At 35.5% G+C, this 20352-nt stretch overlaps 2 protein-coding genes across 6 annotated transcripts in view; one reads left to right on the forward strand and one right to left on the reverse strand.

The window, feature by feature from the left end:
* LOC131435629 (D-beta-hydroxybutyrate dehydrogenase, mitochondrial) overlaps positions 1 to 20352 on the forward strand; it is a 205926-nt gene that overhangs the window by 80215 nt on the left and 105359 nt on the right. The gene's annotated exons all lie outside the window — the stretch shown is intronic.
* LOC131435631 (elongation of very long chain fatty acids protein 7) overlaps positions 1 to 20352 on the reverse strand; it is a 93425-nt gene that overhangs the window by 44035 nt on the left and 29038 nt on the right. The window contains exon 1 of one of the 2 annotated variants that reach the window (XM_058603722.1): positions 19950 to 20092. The exons of the other annotated variant lie outside the window; for it this stretch is intronic. The gene's annotated coding sequence lies outside the window, so the exon portion shown is untranslated. Of the gene's footprint in view, positions 1 to 19949; positions 20093 to 20352 lie in introns of those variants that run through there. 2 annotated transcript variants of the gene reach the window in all.

Raw genomic sequence — 20352 nt, forward strand, 5'->3', positions numbered from 1 at the left:
AAAAACAAATTTGTTTTATTCCAAATCTAATCTGTCCAGATTTTATCATGAGCAAGTCTTACGAGGAACATTCGAAAGGTGAGAACCATTTGACAAGTCGTAACGCATTCAAACTTGTGCACCTCTACTGCTGCAATAATTTCAAGTGAGGTTTTTTTTTTTATAAAAAAAATTATTCAGCCCGATTTGCTTACAAGCTTCACGTGGCCGATTGAGCCGATTTTTCAATAGAACTGTTATTTTTAATGCTAGATCTCGTAGTCACCCTTTTTCTCGGGGGAGAGGAGTTTCCATTTTCATCCGACGAGGATCGAGGAGCACTTTGTTCGTTTTACCTTTTTTTATAAATATAAAAAATAGGTATAGAATTCGCTCAAACTTTAGAAAAATTTTCCGAGGCCCGGAGGGCCGAATGTCATATACCAATCGATTCAGCTCGACGAACTGAGCAAATGTCCGTGTGTGTGTCTGTATGTATGTTGTCAACTAAGAGGTCGAGATCTCAGAGATGGCTGGACCGATTTTGATCAAACTAGTCGCAAATGAAAGGTCTTCCCGTCACCCAGAACGCTATTGAATGGTTTTGAGATCGGATGTTTACTTTTTGAGTTATACGAAGTTTTATGTCAAAATTTTCACAATTGACCTTGAAAACAGAATATATTTTCAAACTTAGATTCCGCATGGTAATACCTATCCAACAAGCCATAGTTTGTTAAAATCCGTCCATTTTTAACGGAGATATCGAAAATTTTGGGTTACCGACTTTTTCCCCTATTCCAGCAGTAGAAGTTTTGAGCGCTGTCTGGCAAAGAAATGCTTGGGAGCAACATAAAACACGATTTTTTATACCGTTACATACATTTGTTTCTAAGTACGCAAAAGACTGTGTACAGCATGATATTTTGCCTCGGGCCGATTTTAGCACGGTTCGTTTTTGGCGACATAATCGTTCGGATAGGCTATATGTAAAGAATTTTCGAGTTGAAAACAATTCTATAATTATATTAATTTAAACTACTTACAGCAATAAATGCTGGAAAAACATAACAACCATATACCATTCGATTCAGTTCGTCGAGATCAGCAAATGCGCGTGTGACAAATAATTTCACTCAATTTTTTCGGGGATTGATGTTTTCTAAAAAAAAAAGCCAAATCGAATTTCAGAAACAAAAGTTCAATTAAAATAAATCCAATTTTATCCAATTTTGACTTCCGATTCTGGAATTGTAGGATGATGAATTTTTAAAATTCAAAGCTATATAGAAGATGACAATCCCGAAAAGCTTTAAAGTTGGACTCAAAAATATTGCAATTTATTCGTCATATGGCCATACGAATCGGTTTGAGTTATGCTGGTTCCTGAATACCAGCTCTGGAAGTACCTTAAATTACCTTAAACACTAACGTGGAAATTACTTCGACATATCATGGAATGTTTAGTCGATTGTTATACTTTTAGATTCAAATTCGATCCGATTTGCAGTTTCGACATTACAGAGTAATGAGTGATTAAAATCTCAAATTGTCACTTAAAACGACTGACATTAGAATAATGTCATGAAAACTGAAACAACAAAGAATATTCATGCAAAAAACACATGCGGATTGATAAAAAAGGTATCATCTCACTGCTAGGTGGATTAAGCACGTTTTTTCGTTTATAGTCGCATTGTCGGTATTGGTGTTGTCAAGCGTGTTATTATGGATGGTTTCCATTTTTTCTCGCTGTTGTTCGTAGTCTTGTGCTTGTTGGTAGTTGGTAGGTTTGATGCTGGAAGCGATTTTGAAGTAGAAGTACTAGGTTCACTAGCTCCCGTTGCTGAACAGTTGTCCTTGTCTTTGGTAGAATATGTCCTTTTCGCTGTTCCAGTTCAAGGTTTACCGTAGTGTGCAGGTTGTTCAGAAAAAAGACATGTAACCAGCTGATTTTCATAGGTAATCAGTGTTTTACACGGATGTGTCCCACCTTGACCAGAAATGATGTAAGATGAAATTGCCTTACGTAGTTGCATACGTACCACTTGTACGCCATTCCGGATACCGGGGAAAAATTTCCGCCATGCTTCCCTTTCGATGGGAAGGATTTCACCGTACTGCGACATATTTTTCCGAATGAATTTATCGCTGGCCTGCGGAAGAAGGTCACTTGTACGCGTACTTCTATGGCATTGTCAGCTATGTACACAGGAATTTTGTATTTAATGTTGTCACACTCAACGCTGTGCACCTCATTGTTAACCGAAGCGAATGCAATTGTATCTCTTTCATGTTTGAACATAATGTACACACAGTTAGACGCCTTGTTGAATTGAATCTCAGTTACATTATTAGCGTCTTGATGCGTTTGTTCTTTATGTAAGATTTCAATTTCCTTTGCTGCTGGTCTAACTTTGCTGGTTTGGCCAGCAACTAAAATGAATTTCAATTCAACTTCAGAATTTGGTTCGTTTAGTCAGCAACTGAAAAAATCTTCAATTTGATATAATTTCGAGCCTAATTTAGAAGATTTTTTCGTATCACCTATTGTCGTATAGAAAGAATATGCAATCACTTCAAAAACCGACTTTTTTCTGTTCCCGCTACAGAGGTTTTGGCCTTAAGGTCATTCACTTCCTTGAGCCAGAAAAACTTTCTGATCCCATGTGCGGGGTTGGGAGTCGAACCCAGGTGGGCTGTGTGTCACGCACTACCCGTCCCCAAAAAACCGACTTTTTAACCGAGGCTCAGAAAGCCGAGTGGATATGCCACCTTTCGATTCAGTTCGTCGAGATCGCAAAATGTTTGTGTGTGTGCCTAAGTAACTTATTGAAATTGCAAGATGTTCTAGAATTTTTATTTACGTAAGAAATGTAAGAAAAAATTTGTTAAAGACCTGAACACTTTTCATATGATTATTTCTTTAAATTTCAAATTTGCACATCAAAACAAAAACTTAACCTCCGGGCCACGTCCGGACTGTTCGGACACCGAAGAATGTTAAACGAGTTCGATCCGCTCTTGTGAAAAGTCCCGCGCGTTCAAGTAAGCCACCAGTTCCTGTTTTTTTTTGTTTTTTTTTGTGGTAAGATTTCTCTAAGCGACATAACGATGAGTGACAAAGTCTACTCCTACCTGTATGGCGCAGTAAACAAGCAAAATTGTCATTGTTATGCCGAGATAATTCAGGTACAGGTTGAGAAGAAACCCCTCCATTAATTTAAAATATCTTTTAAACTCACGAATAGTTATTACAAACGACTGATTCTTCAAAAACGAGTCATGAATAAAAACACGGTGAGAGATACTCCAGTGTTCCATGATGGAAAACTACTACACGAAAATAAACCTTCATTTTTTAACTTCCCGATGCCGTGTTCGGTTTCTCCCACCCTTGTTTGGTTCCAGTGTAATCGGAGAACAAATTGCATCCAATTCCTTTACGAGACCCTGTAGCTTAAAATCACTACCGATTTTGTGTGACGGAACGGATGATCAGTAAAGATTTTGAATGATGTAATTTAAAGATTACGATCAACTGATCTTAAAAAGATCATATCAGTTGTGATCTCTATCGAAAAAAAAAACACAAAAACTGACGTTATTTTTACAAAAACTGACGGTTTTACTACATTCGTTAAGCAAAATCCTTGATGACTATGTTCAGTTATCGTGTTACTCAAGACTGTCGGACTTGGTCATCGTAAATCAGGTAAGCCAAGATCACTTCCTTTCTCTTTGCCTCAGCTGTGTCCAAAAGATCAGATCCATTAACCGCAAATGCACGTAGCATTGACCCGTGCTAGTCGTTGCATTCGGTCGGTTCCCATGCGGGCTTTATCCGATGCAACTGTGCACTCGGCGGCCCATTGTCAATGTTGCTGTTTCTGAAACTCAGATGGTCTGTAGTTCCAGTGGAAGGTTCGGACTTGATGAACCTGCATGGTTCCACTACCACTGGATATATGTTTCTATCGGCGTCGTTCGGTTTGCACCTATCCAAGGCTGTCCGAAGAACAACAACAACAACAAAAAATGTCTTTGTTCAGTTTGACTAAATAACCTAAGAAGGTTTTCCTTTGCAAACTTACACAATCGTAGCACTAATAATAGTGCTCTACCACATGCCAAACCCGTCGGCAGTCGCCGTGAATCCACAGGTGCTGGCTTTCAATTTGGCTATTCGTCGAACATCAACCAAATTTAAAATCTCGGAACTAGTTTCCAGTGAATGCAAAAAAAGAACAACTGCAAAACGTAACGACCTTAAGTTGATGGCTTTGCAACGATGACGTGTGTTGTTTACATTTAGTTCGAGATACAATTTTATGTAAGGTTTTCCAGTGGTTTTATTTCTATTTGGCTGGTAGGGTAAATTGGTATCATATGCCCCCTAAGAAAACATTGAGATATTTCTATTTAATATATTTTCTTCGAGAATTTTGGCTGTATATTTCATTGCAAAACGCCTGAGAAAAATAATTTTCAATGATTCCGGTAGAAGTGATGAGAATTCATTGATAATGCAATATGCCTCTTTAAATGATGATGATGCAATATGCCCCTTTAAATGTCGATACAGAAGAAAAGCAGAGAAAGGAAACAATATTTGCATCAGAAATAACCGTAAAGTAACTGTTTTTAGAATATTATTATATCAAAGCAATGGCTTTGTTTCTCCACATAATAATACCGAAAATAAAGATATTAGCACTGCTAAAAGTTGGTTACTAAGTTGCATCCAGAGCCGGTGAAACATGCTAAGCCCAGGTGGGTAATTTTTATTACCGGGGAGGACGATCCACTATTTTCAAGTATTCCTTAATTCCAATAGAAATTGGAAATATTATTTATCAATTGAAAGTGCCAGGACGATATAAATTTGCATGAAACGCGAAAATTCGAAGTTTTAAACGTTTCGGTTTTTTGTCTTTGAACAAAATTACGTATTTAAGCGTTAAATACAACATAAAACTACCGCGGGATTTAAGGATTTGTTTTAGTCTCGCTGAGACGTGAAGCCACCTTGAGCTAGTTTTCAATTTGATCAATATCTAACGAGATGAACCGATTGGAAAAATGACATGCGAATTCAGCTATGTAATGAAAACCTCGAAAAAGTCACCGCAGAGATGGTACTCGAGCCCGTAGCTAGTTCCTATCCGGAGCAAAATGAAGAAACAGCCTGATTGACTTGATGAACCGAGCATGTTTTGCTGTGGTCGGATGCCATGGCATTCAGTTATAGTTCTATGTCTATGGAAACCAAAACGCCAGCAATTACTTACACGTCGTATCGCAAGTCTATCTTTACTCTCTTCTTTGCCATCAGACACTGATTGAAGATTTTGTTTTTGTCTCTTTCGCTGCCATACTATGGGGTTGTTCGAACTGTTGATGTAGGACTACCCAACTAGTGTCAAATCACTGCCAACATTTGTTTTGAACATTAAGATAGCAGTCTTCTGTATTCCATATAAACTTATTTGTGTCTGCGAATTTTTGAAATTAATTTTGGTTGATTATGGAAGGTATTCAACTCGTTCATCCAGTACTCCACGATCGAGGTCATCGTGCGTTTTCTCGAATACGAAGGAACATCCGAATTTCGATCAAAATGTGTCTCGTGAATCAAACGGCGCACAAAACAAATCCATAAACGGTCCAACCGTCTACCCACTCTCGGATCCATTAAAACAAAGATTTATGGTATGCTGATTTTAATCCAGTTTAAATAAAGCAGTCATCAGCAAAAAAATAAGCATGTTTTGATAATCGTCAACGCAAACTCAATGTGTGAGATATTAGATGTACTGAGACGGTTAACACATCAACTGGAAGTGCTTTTACGATATTACGCAAAAATCTGGTCAATGCATCAGGGATCCAGAGAGCTGTTCGGTACTGTTTAGTCGCAATAAAAAAGATTTCTTGCGTAGGTATGAAGCAGTGGACGAAACATGGATCTACCGTTTTTCTTCGGAGTCATATCATCATTCAGATGGAGAAAGCCGTCCAAAAACACAACAGGTAGCTGGAAAATCATGGCGGCAGTTTTTAGATGCTCGAGGTATAATTAACATCGACTATCTTGAAAAGGAAAGATCCATCGAAAGTGATTATTGCCTTAGGTTATTGATGAGTTTGATGTACGACAACTGAAAAACGGCTTTATATGAAGAAGGAATTTAATGAATTGAGCTCCAATCTGTTTCCTCACGCACCATATTCTCAAGAGCCTAGTACCCAGCGACTAATTGTCCTTTGCTGATCTCAAAAAGATACTATAGGAAAAAATATTTGACAAGAATGAGAGAGTCATCGCCGCAATTGAAGCCAATTTTGAGGCCAAACATTTGGAAAAGTGCTGGAATGATTGAATTGCATTCGGATCTGATTATGTTGATAAATTAAAAAGATTCTTGCACAAGAGATGATGTTTTCCGTGTTTTTCTGGGCTTTTTGATCGATGTGTTAGCAACCTTCTTTACGGTAGTATCCGGCCGCATAGAGTGCAAGTCGATTCGATACTAAATCTTGTTTTGTGTTAGTGATTTTAATGAATGCCAGCGCATTCATTTAGCGGCAGAATTCATATGGAAGCCGTAAATTTATGTATACGAAACTTTCGTATCTCTTAGAGGAAAGCAGGGAAAGGTTCGGGAAACAAGGAAATAAGGCATGGGTAATTACTAATTGAAGTTTCAATCACCAATTATCTAAAATATGTAGATTTATTTACTCGAATTGATGCGTAGGAATTTTTTCAAGTAGTCATTATAAATTGTTATGTTGACTAAAAAAATATTCTTATTGTTGTAAGTAAAACTAATAAATAATATAGAAATAATATAGATAGTATCTGGTGTGATGTGTGATAAAACTTTTGTTTGAAAGAGTCTTGAATGCTTAAAAAAGGTAGGGGACGTATGGCCAGTAGGGGCGCTTTGTAATACTTTCCCCATGCCGTGATCTGGTTTCTCGTAAAAAGTCATTGAGTATCGATCTGGTGGTGGTGAACGTATTTTTAAATGTATTGATTCGACGATCTGATAGTGACAAACCAAAACAAAACCAAACTCTCTGTTGGTAACTGGTCACAGAAAAATAATTTGCAACTTGGGAATCAAGCCTAGGAGATTTGTTTTAGTAAAACCACTTGACATAGTCAGACTGAGCCCAAACAATTCAAACAAGGATAAATAACTGTATCGCAAATGTTTAGTAGAGATTGGAGAGGGTGTTTAATGATTTTCACGCAATATATCACCAACGAATTTTGTTACAAAATTGGTTATAGTTCGAATTATGCATATAAATGGAACCTAAAACAGAAGGCAAACCAACGAAAACCATAAAACGATTCCAGCACTTTTAAACGATTTAAACATAAAAACATTCGCGCATTTTCAAGCAACTCGTTTAATCAAGTCTCGAAAGATGAACCTCATCCAAGCAGACGTATTTTGTTTAGGCACCACTGTTTTTTTTTATATTCGAAGTCTACCTCCCTCCGTTTGCCAAGCCTCTTCCACTGGGATTTCCATTAGAAAACAAGTTGCTTTGACTAGAGCCGAGAGTCAGCTGCCGTAACATTGCTGTGATTACGCCATCCGCAGGTTACTTTCGTGTTGTTTCTTTCTTCTCCGTTGCTGACCAGAGACTAAGCACAACCTGACTGACAGCTGATCCAATCCACCACCAGTCTGGTGGTGGTGACTCGCGCCTAAGTGAAAAGTAAATAACATCTCCGACGATTCGACCCTTTTTCCAGTTCTGCCTACCTACTCGTAAAATCCGAACGATTACCTGCTAACCATTTCATGCTGACCTTGCCCAACAACGGCGTTGTCGACCACTTCCATGAAACGTTTGTTCGTTTGTTGGTTGGCTTACCGCACACCGAACACCTGGCTGATGGATGACAAACATCCGATTTGGAACAACAATCAAGAGGAAGAAAACTCACAACTTTCGCGGCCAACTTAAATTGGTTGACAAACAACAACGACAATCGCTCCAGGTTGATCATACAATTGCTTCGACACATTTGGCACTTCATTAGCAGCACAAAAAAAGTCAGTTCAATGAGCCTTTTCGAGTACGATCCGAAGTTTCGTGGACAAATTTAACCAATTTTCGATGAATCAACATCACCGAAAATGCTTACACACTGCTGCCGTTCCTCGGATTTTTATATGTTTGTAAAATCGAACCAATATCGATGTTACTCATGTTTCACTGAATGCGGGAAAAATGTACATCGAGTTTGCCTTGTTAAACAGTGCTTTCGGAGTCGTCAAATAATTTTCGATGGCTTGACATGCATTGCGTATTGAACTGATTCTTAACATATATATTTCCTTACGTCGTATTTGCCTCAGAAGTGTGTGACTAACCCAGGATATTACCCTTAGGTCCCATACAAATTGATCGAAACTTTTTCGTTCAGTTTTTTTTTTGGTCGAATGTCCAATTATGGATATATTTTTCTACAGCACACAGCAAACATATTAAAAAATCATGTATCAATCGATTTAACATTTTTGGCAGTTAACTTAAGTTTAAAATGTAAAATAGAGAGAAAAGGCGAAGAAACTAGTTTTCATCCCAATTCTTCAAGGTTACAATAAAATATTAATTCAAGATCTAACCGAGCAAACATAGCATTGCGTAAGAAAAATAGAAGACTTTATAAGTGTCTATGTGCAGTATTAGATTACAGGGGTGAGACTAGAATTTGAACCATACCGGTCGTGCACAGTCAGATCATATTCCAAGATATTTTCTACCGTGATTTGATTTGTGTTCCATCACATCAACAGTAGTTCAGTTGGCAGAACGATTTCTCCGGATTGGAGAAGGTTGAAAAGTAATACCTGTCTCTGAGAACTTGTGTTGTCCGTTTTCGTAATTCATTATTTTCATTTCACCAGTCATATTTTTAGCCTGTCTTTCCGTTGGGTAATGGAGAAAATTTTTACTTTGTGTGTGTTTTCTTGTGTCTATTGTGGACAAAAGAATGTAATTTCATAGTTTATGTTATTATATATATATATATATATATATATATATATATATATATATATATATATATATATATATATATATATATATATATATATATATATATATATATATATATATATATATATATAAATATATATATATATATATATATATATATATATATATATATATATATATATATATATATATATATATATATATATATATATATATATATATATATATATATATATATATATATATATATATATATATATATAGGAAGCTGAAACAACTGACTGTTGCATACAACCAATTAGTTTTCGTAAGTAGCTTCACATGTATTTTTCCATCCGAAAAAGAGCGGTTGGGTAATGTCACATAACTAAAGAGCATGAGTACGAATAAAACCGACATGCTTCTTTCACACTTCCGAATATTGATAATCGTTCATATTAGTAGATGTTGTGAATGTTGTAAATATTTTACTGCTTTGCGTCCAGAATTGCAACGGTACATCTATTTTGAAGTGCGACTTATTGATGACAAACATATTCTACCAAACAATTGAATAACACGGAATAAATGCAGTCTTTGGGCAAACTTCCCATAATACTTTGTGAATATTTAAATGGTTCTAGACAGTGTTGGTGATTGCCGAAAATTGGACAGAAGCTGCTATATTGCTATCTATATTGTATACAACATTTTCAATCCGGTAGAAGATGCTACAAGAACTCGAGTCTCTCAATGCATGAACCGTGAGAGAATTTTGCTACATTTCTTCGCTCCACTTCATACTCTGAGTATTTCACGCCCTTAAAAAAATTTACAGTCTGATAATGATCGTTGCTGTGTGGAATTTCTCAAGAGAGAATCGCAAGTTGACAATTATCGCAGAAAATCGAATCGATGATTCAACTTGATGATTTTCATACTAGGTTGCAATATTTCAAAACCCTTGTGTGGAGCATTCACAAACATTTTCATAGACACAACTTATACAAAGGTTATACGCATATAGTTAGAATAAGCGGCAATAGTAAAATGATTCTATCGCAATTGTCAACTGCCTGTATAGAATCGGATCGCGAAACGAGAATAAGCGACCGTTTGTTGCTTCAGAGAGGATCCCCACAGCAGCGTGTTAACCTTTAATTCTCAGAAATGTCATCGAGAGAAATTCGCTCTCGCACTGGTGTCGATTCTATGTTAAATGAGCCATGCCAGGTTTTTGTTGTTGCGATGATTTCCATTTCTCTTTGATGGCACTGATTCAATTGTTGAAGAGTTGCCAGTGAACGTTCTTGATACGATAAAAGCAATCCTTGGATCTAGAAATAATCGATATGCACAATTTGTCCAATGTTTACATGCGTTGAATCTATTTTGCCACAATTTATTTAGCTACACCAGAACCAAAACTCCAGGCAAGGACTAAATTCTAGAGCGGGATTCACGAACTAAATTCGAAACCTGAGACAGGCTAAAGATTCAGATTTTTAATCCAGATCAAGACTCCTGGTCATACACCAAGTTCTAGAATTATGAAACTGAACTCATTTTCAGGATCCAGGTTCCTAATTTATTTCTAAAGCTGAATTCTACGCTTAAATTCCGAACCCTTATAAAAGAACTGGATTTTGTTCCAAAATCCAACTCAAGAATCCATGTTCCGAATTTAGTTCCGGCATGCAGGTTTTGAGTTTCAAAAATGAATTCTGAAACTGAATTCAGGATTTAAATTATGGTCCATAAGTCAGTTTTAAATTTCAGGTTCGGAGTCCAGTTTTAACATTTAATTCCAGAATCCACAACTAAAATTCATATCCTGAATTTGACGAAGTCTGAAGCTGAAATCCTGAACTAAAATTCTGGTTTCGAAACCCGAACATAAATCAAAGAACTAAATCCAGTTTCAAAATCGATTAAAATCCAGTGCACGTTATAAGTTTTCCTCATTGTTTCTAAAAGTTTGACAAAACTTAATTTTTGAATAATGAATGGTAATATCACATTCTCGGTAATTTCATCATAAATTGAAGAAGGAATTATACTGTTGCATTTAGTACTACTCGTGATATTCACGATTAAGTTCTACACATTCTTCGACGAATTTTGAAAAGTCAGTGACAGAACCTGGTCTTGTACTTTGAAATGCGTATTTATCAATATTATTGACCGTGTTCTCGCCCAATAGTAACTTTTTTAAACATTCATGGTTTTAGTTTTACTTTTAGTGTGAGAGTAAGAACGTGCTTAATCCACCTATCAGTGAGATGATACCTTTTTTATCAATCCGCATGTGTTTTTTGCATGAATATTCTTCGTTGTTCTAGTTATCATGACATTATTCTAATGACCATCGTTTTAAGCGGCAATTTGAGATTTCAATCACTCTTCATTACTCTGTAATGTCTAAACTGTAAATTGGATCGAATTTGAATCTAAACGTGTGATAATCGTAAGTAAGTTCCACTTTAGAGTTTACGCTTATTTTAGGTACTTCCAGAGCCGGGTTGGCGGTTCAATGCATAGGACGCTGGTCTTACAAGACAGTTGTCGTATGTTCGGGCCCCGACCTGGAAGGATTCTTAGTGTAAGTAGGATCGATAGTACTAGCCATGCAATGATTCTGTACACTAAGAATCGGCTGCGAAGTCTGTTGAAACAGAAAGGCCAAATTCCACCTGTTGCGAAGTAATACAACCATCGGAGATCCCCTCTCGACACAACCTGTTATGATGAATACTTCCGTTGAAGGCAAATCTGAAATGTCAAACGTAAATGGTAGACATGTGAAGTGCTCGTGCGATTATTTGTGGATAATTAAATTACGAGATTATTTAAATAAATTTGAAGATATTTAGACGTATTAGTATCACAACTTTTCGATTGCAATAAAATAAGTGCAGTTATAATTACGATTGTTGGGAATTCGCGGTAAAGTGAGGTTAGCTTAAATCTTTTAGCGAGATTATACACATATGAATGCTGCGTGTTTGCTAAAAAGACTTTCTATCACAACGATCCCAACACCACCAAAGGAATGTAATGCCAAGACTTTGACTTTGGACTTACAGAGCCGACTCGTATGGCTATATGACGAATAAATTGCAATAGTTTTGAGTCCAAATTTAAAGCTTTTCGGGATTGTCAACTCCTATATCGGTTTGAGTTTTTAAAATTCATCATCCTGTAATTCCAGAACCGGCAGTCAAAATTGGATATAATTAATTAATTTTGTTTTTGTCGATTTGGCTTTTTTGTGAGTACGATTGAGCTTTGAGAAACGATTCGATACTAGAAAAGGAATTCGAAAATCGGTGTAGCCGAAGTCAGATAAATTCACCTGAGTAGCTTTATAGTTTACATTTGTTGATTATTGTTTGAAAATCAGTGTAGACATCTTTGAGAAATCGTAGTGCGAATTAAATCCAAATCAAAAACTGAATATCACTAAAACTGAAATAAGTTTATTTTGTTATCGACTATTGAAATCTGCAAACCCTATAAACCTGATTAATTTATATGAAATAGACATTTTTATACTAATCACCCTGTATTTCTTCAACCGGAAGTTGGATTTGACTGAAGAGCATCTAAATCTTGGATCGGTTCAGCCATCTACGAGAAAAATGGGTAACACAATTTTCATTTCGTTTCACATATCATCCTATAGCTCCGGAACCAGAAGTCGGATCCATACATAATTCATGAACCTTGTTTGGGACCATACTTTTCATATGAGTCTGAGTTTGTGGAAAAGAAAAGTTGAAAATGGACGGATTTTAACAATCTATGGCTCGTTGGATATCTATTATCGTGCGAAATCTAAGTCTGGAAACATATTTTGTTTTCAAGGTCAAGTGTGACAGATACTGTTATAAAACAGAAAATTTTGACATAAAACTTCGTTTAACTCAAAAAGTAAACATCCGATCTCAAAACCATTCAATAGCGTTGAGGGTTACGGGGAGACCTTTCATTTGCGACAAGTTTGATCAAAATCGGTGTAGCCATCTCTGAGATCTCGACCTCTTTGTTGACAACACACATACAGACCCACACACATACATACACGGACATTTGCTCAGTTCGTCGAGCTGAATTGATTGGTATATGACACCCGGCCCTCCGGGAATTTTTTCTAAAGTTTGGGCTTATTTTTTATATTTGTAAAAAAAGGCTTATATTCGATTATTGAACTAATCGAATAATTTGAAAAATCCTTTACTAACAATCAAACAATTGATCGAGTTAATCGATTAAAACTCAATCGTTTAGTTTAAAGCATTATTTTCGATTCGAAGTCCATTTACTATAAGAACATTGTAGAGTGGGATCATTTTCGTGAGCAAAAAAAAACCTTTCTAATAGTGGTGTGATGATGCCTTTATAATTTTACTCATATTTTTATAAATATTACTTAGGGATTGTTCAAAAAACTTTTCATTGAATCTTGAATCAAGAAAGTTTATTGTGGCTTCGATTGAAAAGTTAGTGTTTTACCTTTTTTTATATATATAAAAATAGGTATAGAATTCGCTCAAACTTTCGAAAAATTTTCCGAGGCCCATATACCATATACCAATCGCTTCAGCTCGACGAACTGCGCAAATGTCCGCGCGTGTGTGTGTGTGTGTGTGTGTGTGTGTGTGTGTGTGTGTGTGTGTGTGTGTGTGCGTGTGTGTGTGTTGTCAACAAAGAGGTCGAGATCTCAGAGATGGCTGGACCGATTTTGATCAAACTAGTCGCAAATGAAAGGTCTCCCCGTCACCCAAAACGCTGTTGAATGGTTTTGAGATGGGATGTTTACTTTTTGAGTTATACGAAGTTTTATGTCAAAATTTTCAGTTTTTTGACAGAATCTGTCACAATTGACCTTGAAAACAGAATATGTTTTCAGACCTAGATTCCGCACGGTAATAGCTATCCAACAAGCCATATATTGTTAAAATCCGTCCATTTTTAAAGGAGATATCGAAATTTTTGTGTAAGTGACTTTTCCCCCATATGCCAGCAGTAGAAGTTCTGAGCGCTGTATGGCAAAGAAAGGCTTGGGACCAACGTAAAACACGATTTCTTATACTGTTACATAAAATTTTTTCTAAGTACCAAAAAGACTGTGTACAGCATCCTTTTTCATGACACTTTGCCTCGGACCGATTTTAGCACGGTTCGTTTTTGGCAACATAATCGTTCGAATATGACATATTGGAAAGATGGCAGTACTTCCGAATTCAGAACAATTTCATAATTATATTGATTTAAACTGCTTACAGCAATAAATGCTGGAAGAACATAACACCAATATACCATTCGAATCAGTTCGTCGAGATCAGCAAATGCGTATGTGACAAATAATTTCACTCAATTTTTTACCTTTTTTTCGAAGATGACTCAACCGTTTTCTGCAAACTCAGATTCATATGAAAATTCGTATGCTCCTAAACAAGGTTCTTGAATTATGTTTGGATCTGACTTCTGGTTCCGGAACTACAGGATGGTATGTAAATCGAAATTAAAATTGTGTAACTCATTTTCCTCGTAGATGGCTGAACCGATCTAAGATTCAAATGAAATCTAAGAATCATCTAAGATTTGCTGATAAGAATAGTCGACAATCAAATAAACGTATTTCAGTTTTAGTGGTATTCAGTTTTCGATTCGGAAGGCACCCAACAATTTAACTCGTACTACGATTTCTCAAAGATTTGACTGATTTTTAAACATTTTGGAACAAATGTAAACTACTGATTTTCGAATTCCGGCTCCAGTATCGAATCGTTTCTCAAAGCTCAATCGTTTTCTCAAATAAAGCCAAATCGAATTTCAGAAACAAAAATTCAAATTAAAATAAACTTATAGTCCCACACAAAATTAATTAATTTTATCCAATGCTGACTTTTGATTCTGGAATTACAGGAGGATGAATTTTTAAAATTCAAACCGATATAGAAGATGATAATCCCGAAAAGCTTGAAAGTTGGACTCAAAACTATTGCAATTTATTCGTCATATGGCCATACGAATCGGTTTGGGTTATGCTGGTTCCTGAATACCGGCTCTGGAAGTACCTTAAATTACTGTAAACTCTAAAGTGGAACTTACTTCGACATATCATGGAATGTTTAATCGATTGCCCCACTTTTAGATAGAGTAATGAGTGATTAAAATGTCAAATTGCAGCTTAAAACGACGGTCATTAAAATAATGTCATGAAAACTGAAACACCGAAGAATATTTATGCAAAAAACACATGCGGATTGATAAAAAAAGGTATCACCTCACTGCTAGGTGGATTAAGCACGTTTTTTTATGAGAAAAGCAAAACACAAACTTAATTATCATAAATAAAAAATATATATTGTGTCACAATAATGCTCATTTCAATAGTTACAGTAGAATAAATCGATTTGACAGAACAAGATAACCAACAATTTGGGTTAGACACTTCAAAATAGTTACTCAGAGTCGGATACATACACAAAAAACATCAATATTTAGGTAGGTCAATATCGTGAGTAACATATATTCTCAATATTACTCTTTTCAGGGTGGTTGCAGTTATTTTTCAGGATCAAGAGTAAAGCATGTTAACTTGTGTTGTTAGTTTGTGTTACGTACATTTTATTTGGTACGTATGTCATAGATCTATGTATTCATATATGCATTGCAACGAGTTTATTTAATTGGCTTGCACGATTGAGTTTGAAACAGTCTTTTTAACAATAATTTATTCTCAAATGAATGTTAAGCCTGACATTTTGGATGAAATATCAGTTTTGATCAATTGTTCACCAACGTTTGATTGAAAATTGCTTACATTTTATAAATGTAGATTTTAATTCTTTAATAAAAAAAAAAGTTAGCAACACTGCTTCAATTCATTTGTATTACATTGCGCTACACAAAATAAACAAAACTAAATAATTTCGATTACAAAAACAGTTTCCGGAAAAATAAACAGTTTTACGATAACATTCCAAATCCATTGTCTTTCGTTGTTGAGTTAAAGGTTCCTATTTTACGGGGTTACTCATAGAAGGTACGTAAATCTTTATATCGCAATAATCTCTGCAAGAGGAAATCGATATGGGAATGTGTTTGTTGCTAATCAAATGTGTCAGTGGAAGTAAGCTGAAACTGCAATCATTTTTCTCGAACAGTTTTATGGAAAACGGAAGAGTTTTAGACTAAGATTTTCGCTTTTCTTGAATTGCAATTTTAAGCGGAATGAGCTGATTGGTTTATTTTTCAACCATATGGAGGATTTATTGATTAAAATCAGGAAAAGAATCGCCGGAATTTCTTTTTACGCACACATTGTTGACATTACTCATACGCTTGCAAAGAGTCTTGATCCTTAATATGAGAAGGAACTATTCGATTAAATTTTAATCGATTATATGGGCTATTTATCGATTATTCGATTATTACTATCGGATTTTTCAAATTATTCGATTAATACAACAATCGAGTATAACTCTCAAACCAATCGATGAAATATTACTCGATTATTTAAGTTATTAGTCGATTACTAGATTAATCGATCGATATTACGATATCCCTAGTTTTACCCCGGTTTCGTTTAGTTAATTCCTGCATTGACTTTTCATGAGCAAATAATATGTTATGTAGTTATCCTCCCCGAAATTGCTTTAATTTTCATAGTCGATATTATGAATCTTTCTTCGAATGCAATGCCAAGACTTTACTCTTTGCTGCGACGTAAACAAGAACATAGTTTCGATCGCTAGACACCACACACCAGTGATGTCCGAGCTCAGCACACGAGCTGCTCTATACCTGCAGTGTGTGCCTATTAAACTCGTGTGCTGTGCTTTTCAAACCAGACTCATGAGCGTGTGCTATTTATGTAGTCCAGCTACTGACAAGAGACAATACAAGAGCGGACACTGTGTGGTTAAAAATTATATTATATGTATCATTAAAAAAAATGGACACTCAACTCAGCTCGTGAGCTAGCACATGATAGCTAGCACAGCTCGTGAGCTAGCACAGCTAATGAGCCAGCAGATGAGCCAGCATCGCGAAACATACGACTCTCGATTTAGTAGCAACACGGCACACGAGCGTGTGCTTCAGACTTCGTGTACGTATTTTTGAAAAGGTACAGCACACGGACTGTATGAGAGCTGGCTCGTGTGCTGGGCCATCACTTTTTAATAAAAAGTAAACGTTTTGACTTTATTTAGTATTCCAATAATGTATTTTGACAAAAAGTACAAGCATTTGTACGTGAAACAAAATATTACTATTCTGAGGTAGAAGTCAAATTAACTCTTAACTCTTTTTTAAGCCCTATTTTTCACTATTTTTCACTATTTTTTTCTTTTTTAGGATTGCTCCAATTCTACTGAATATGAGTACTCATTTTTGTGTATTACGTGTAAAACATAATTATGATGCTTTCGGCCTCCTGCCACGACGCCGCACAGTGATGCCAAAGCGGCAGAAATCCAAAAAATAAATTTAATTTTTTCTATAGTATTTGATTCTATAGCATTTTTTCTCTACTTTTCAAAAACCATTATGCGATCCTACACCTCTCTGCACCTTAAAGGTTATTTTCATTTTTTTTGCGGGGTCGACAGTAAAAATCACAACGACAAGGGCTATACTTTTGTAAATGAAGTCGGTGCGATTAACATTTAAATAAACGGCTATATGATAAATAAAATCAGAATATTTTTTAACATACATAACATAAAACACCTATATAAATGTCGTTATAGAAATCTATTTATAGGCGATGGAAATAAATTAGTAGCGTGTTTTTTTGCTAAGTTTCATGATTTTTAGTGAGATTTAGTGAGATCATTGCAGTACCGTTTTTCAAAGTATAGTCCATCGTTATGTACCAATTTCTGGTAAGTCTCGGATACCATGCTTGAAAAATTCCTTTTCCTCAGATTCGACGAGTGAATCGATCCAATTTTTGGTGGTGTCGTAGTTTTTAAACTGACCTGACAAGCTATGCGCCATGGATTGCAGCAAATGGCAACCGTATGGCACAATATCTGATAAAACATGGCGGCTGGGGTAGAACTTTTCATTGCAGCGATTACAAAAAAAGCTTTCACAACTTTCGAAACATGGAGTCTTGCATTGTCATGAAGCAAAAATACTATGCCATGAAGATCTTCATATTGCCTTCGATTTTCATGAAATGCTCTCTCCAAGCGCAGCTAGTGTAATATGTATATGGAACCAGTGATGGTGTCACCTAAACTCATAATAAAGAGCACCTATTTGATACCACCACACGCATTTTTTCTGTTGTCCGGAACTTTCTTGTAGTCCATATAATAAATTTCCAAATTTGAACCACGAAAACTACTTTATGCATGTTTGCTCAGTGTCATTTTTTTCGTAATTTTTCATTTTGTATAGTTTAATAAGACACTTTAAAATAATAAAAATACACTATTATTAGTAAAGCGGTGGTATTCAACCAAATTTTATTTTGTACTTGTGTGTGTTCTTTCATAAAGTCGAAAAACTCAAAAAATGCACAGCATTTTCCAAAAATTAATATTTTTGTGAAAAACAAAATAAACACTTTTTTGATTGTTATTCGCCCATCTTTACTCATAATGCAATAAACTTGATCAGTTGTAAGTGACAACATATCAGAAAATAAAAATATTAAGATAAGCCCTTCTGGAGAAAATTGATGTTTTCAAGATGTAAGGAAAAAGTTTTTTTTTCTTAGTGTATACATTTTCCACACATGTTTAATCATTATTTGAAACATTAGTGAAAGCTCCTGATCAATCACGAAATAAATAAAAAAAACACAAGTTAATTTATTTGAAAAGTCGTCATTTTCCGGTCCGTAGCGAACGGTGCATCATGTCACTTTTAGGTGGATCCAATATTTTTTCATACATTATCAAGATGGAAATATTTTCAGAGACCTCAAATTATTAATCAAAAATCATCCAGCTGATGTTTATCGACGTATTTAAGGTTTAAGCTTAAATTGCAACGGAAATAAACAATCAGTAATGCAATCGTTTTACGGTTTACCAAGTTTATTGCAGGAGAGTTCGAGAGTTTGAGATTTTTGGATCAATTCTCTCACAATAACTTGTCCGTTTACCTGTTCTGGGACATCAAGTAATTTTCTCATTTGGACAGTCTTTTTTATGCAGTCTTTGTTACTCTAGTTGTTCCGCAAAGAGTTTAACCGCCGGGACACGAGTTTGAGATATTTCCCTTCGCGTGACTCTTATTTTTCAGAGACTCTGATTTTATGTGGATCTAGCAAGACTCAAAATTAAAATTTTGTACTTACTGTGTAGATATGTCAAGCAGGATTAAGAATAGTTTTCTATAAAACCACGATTCTGAGTTGTAAATGTAAAGTTGGAAACTTATTATAAAATCTAACACACAATTAGTAAACTAAACAACAAAATGAATGAAAGTATTGTTTTTTCTATATTTTAATTAAAATGGAGGACACTTAATGTATTTAGATATTTTTCCTTTAATAATACAATATTTAGACTATTTAAGCTCTAAGATGCAGAGGATTATGAAAATATGTGTTAGATAAAACAAGGTTAGGCATCACTGTTCTATAGAATTGAAACAAAGTTCGATATTTCGATCAAACATTCCGATTGTTACCATTCTGATTATTAGAAGGATATACTAGTAGAAAATATAATGCTATCACATTGTTTTAAAGTTACGGATTTCGTTGTTGTTATATCTGAAGCAATTATAAATTCTAAATAAAAAATGTTTGATTTGATCTCTGCCATCAGTGCATCACAGATTTTCTTCCTATTCAGATGAATAGTTTCAATTTCCATCAATCATAGAGCAACACTCCATCAAACCATTTTCTACAATCTACTCAAACTTTGAAATAACTTTGTCGCACGAAATTTTCGTATTTACTACACCGTAATACGCACATGTTTATTGTATTATTCCACTTTCACCTGCAGCCAGCTGTCAAAGCAATCCGCACTGCACTAAACCGAGTTCCGGAATTCGACATTCTTTTATATCGCACCTGTGATCGTTCTTGAGCTCGCCGCATGACCCTTTTCCTTTCTTTTCTCTTTTGTTGCATAGACTGCTTATTAAACAAGTTCTAGAACGAAAAAAGGAAAGTGACCTGTTGGCATTTGTGTGACACAACAAAACAAATAAGACCATCAATCGAATGGTTCATGATCGGTTATGATCCTGCGGCATGACGTAGTAGTCATTTTTCCCCGCACAACCTGTTTCGAAGGACAACGTGCACTTGTGAAGATCAACATCGATTCTGCCCTTCTGAGCTTACAATAATGACAAGGTTTAAAGTCATTC

The sequence above is a fragment of the Malaya genurostris genome, chromosome 3, assembly GCF_030247185.1.
Source record: "Malaya genurostris strain Urasoe2022 chromosome 3, Malgen_1.1, whole genome shotgun sequence".
NCBI classification, from domain to species: domain Eukaryota; kingdom Metazoa; phylum Arthropoda; class Insecta; order Diptera; family Culicidae; genus Malaya; species Malaya genurostris.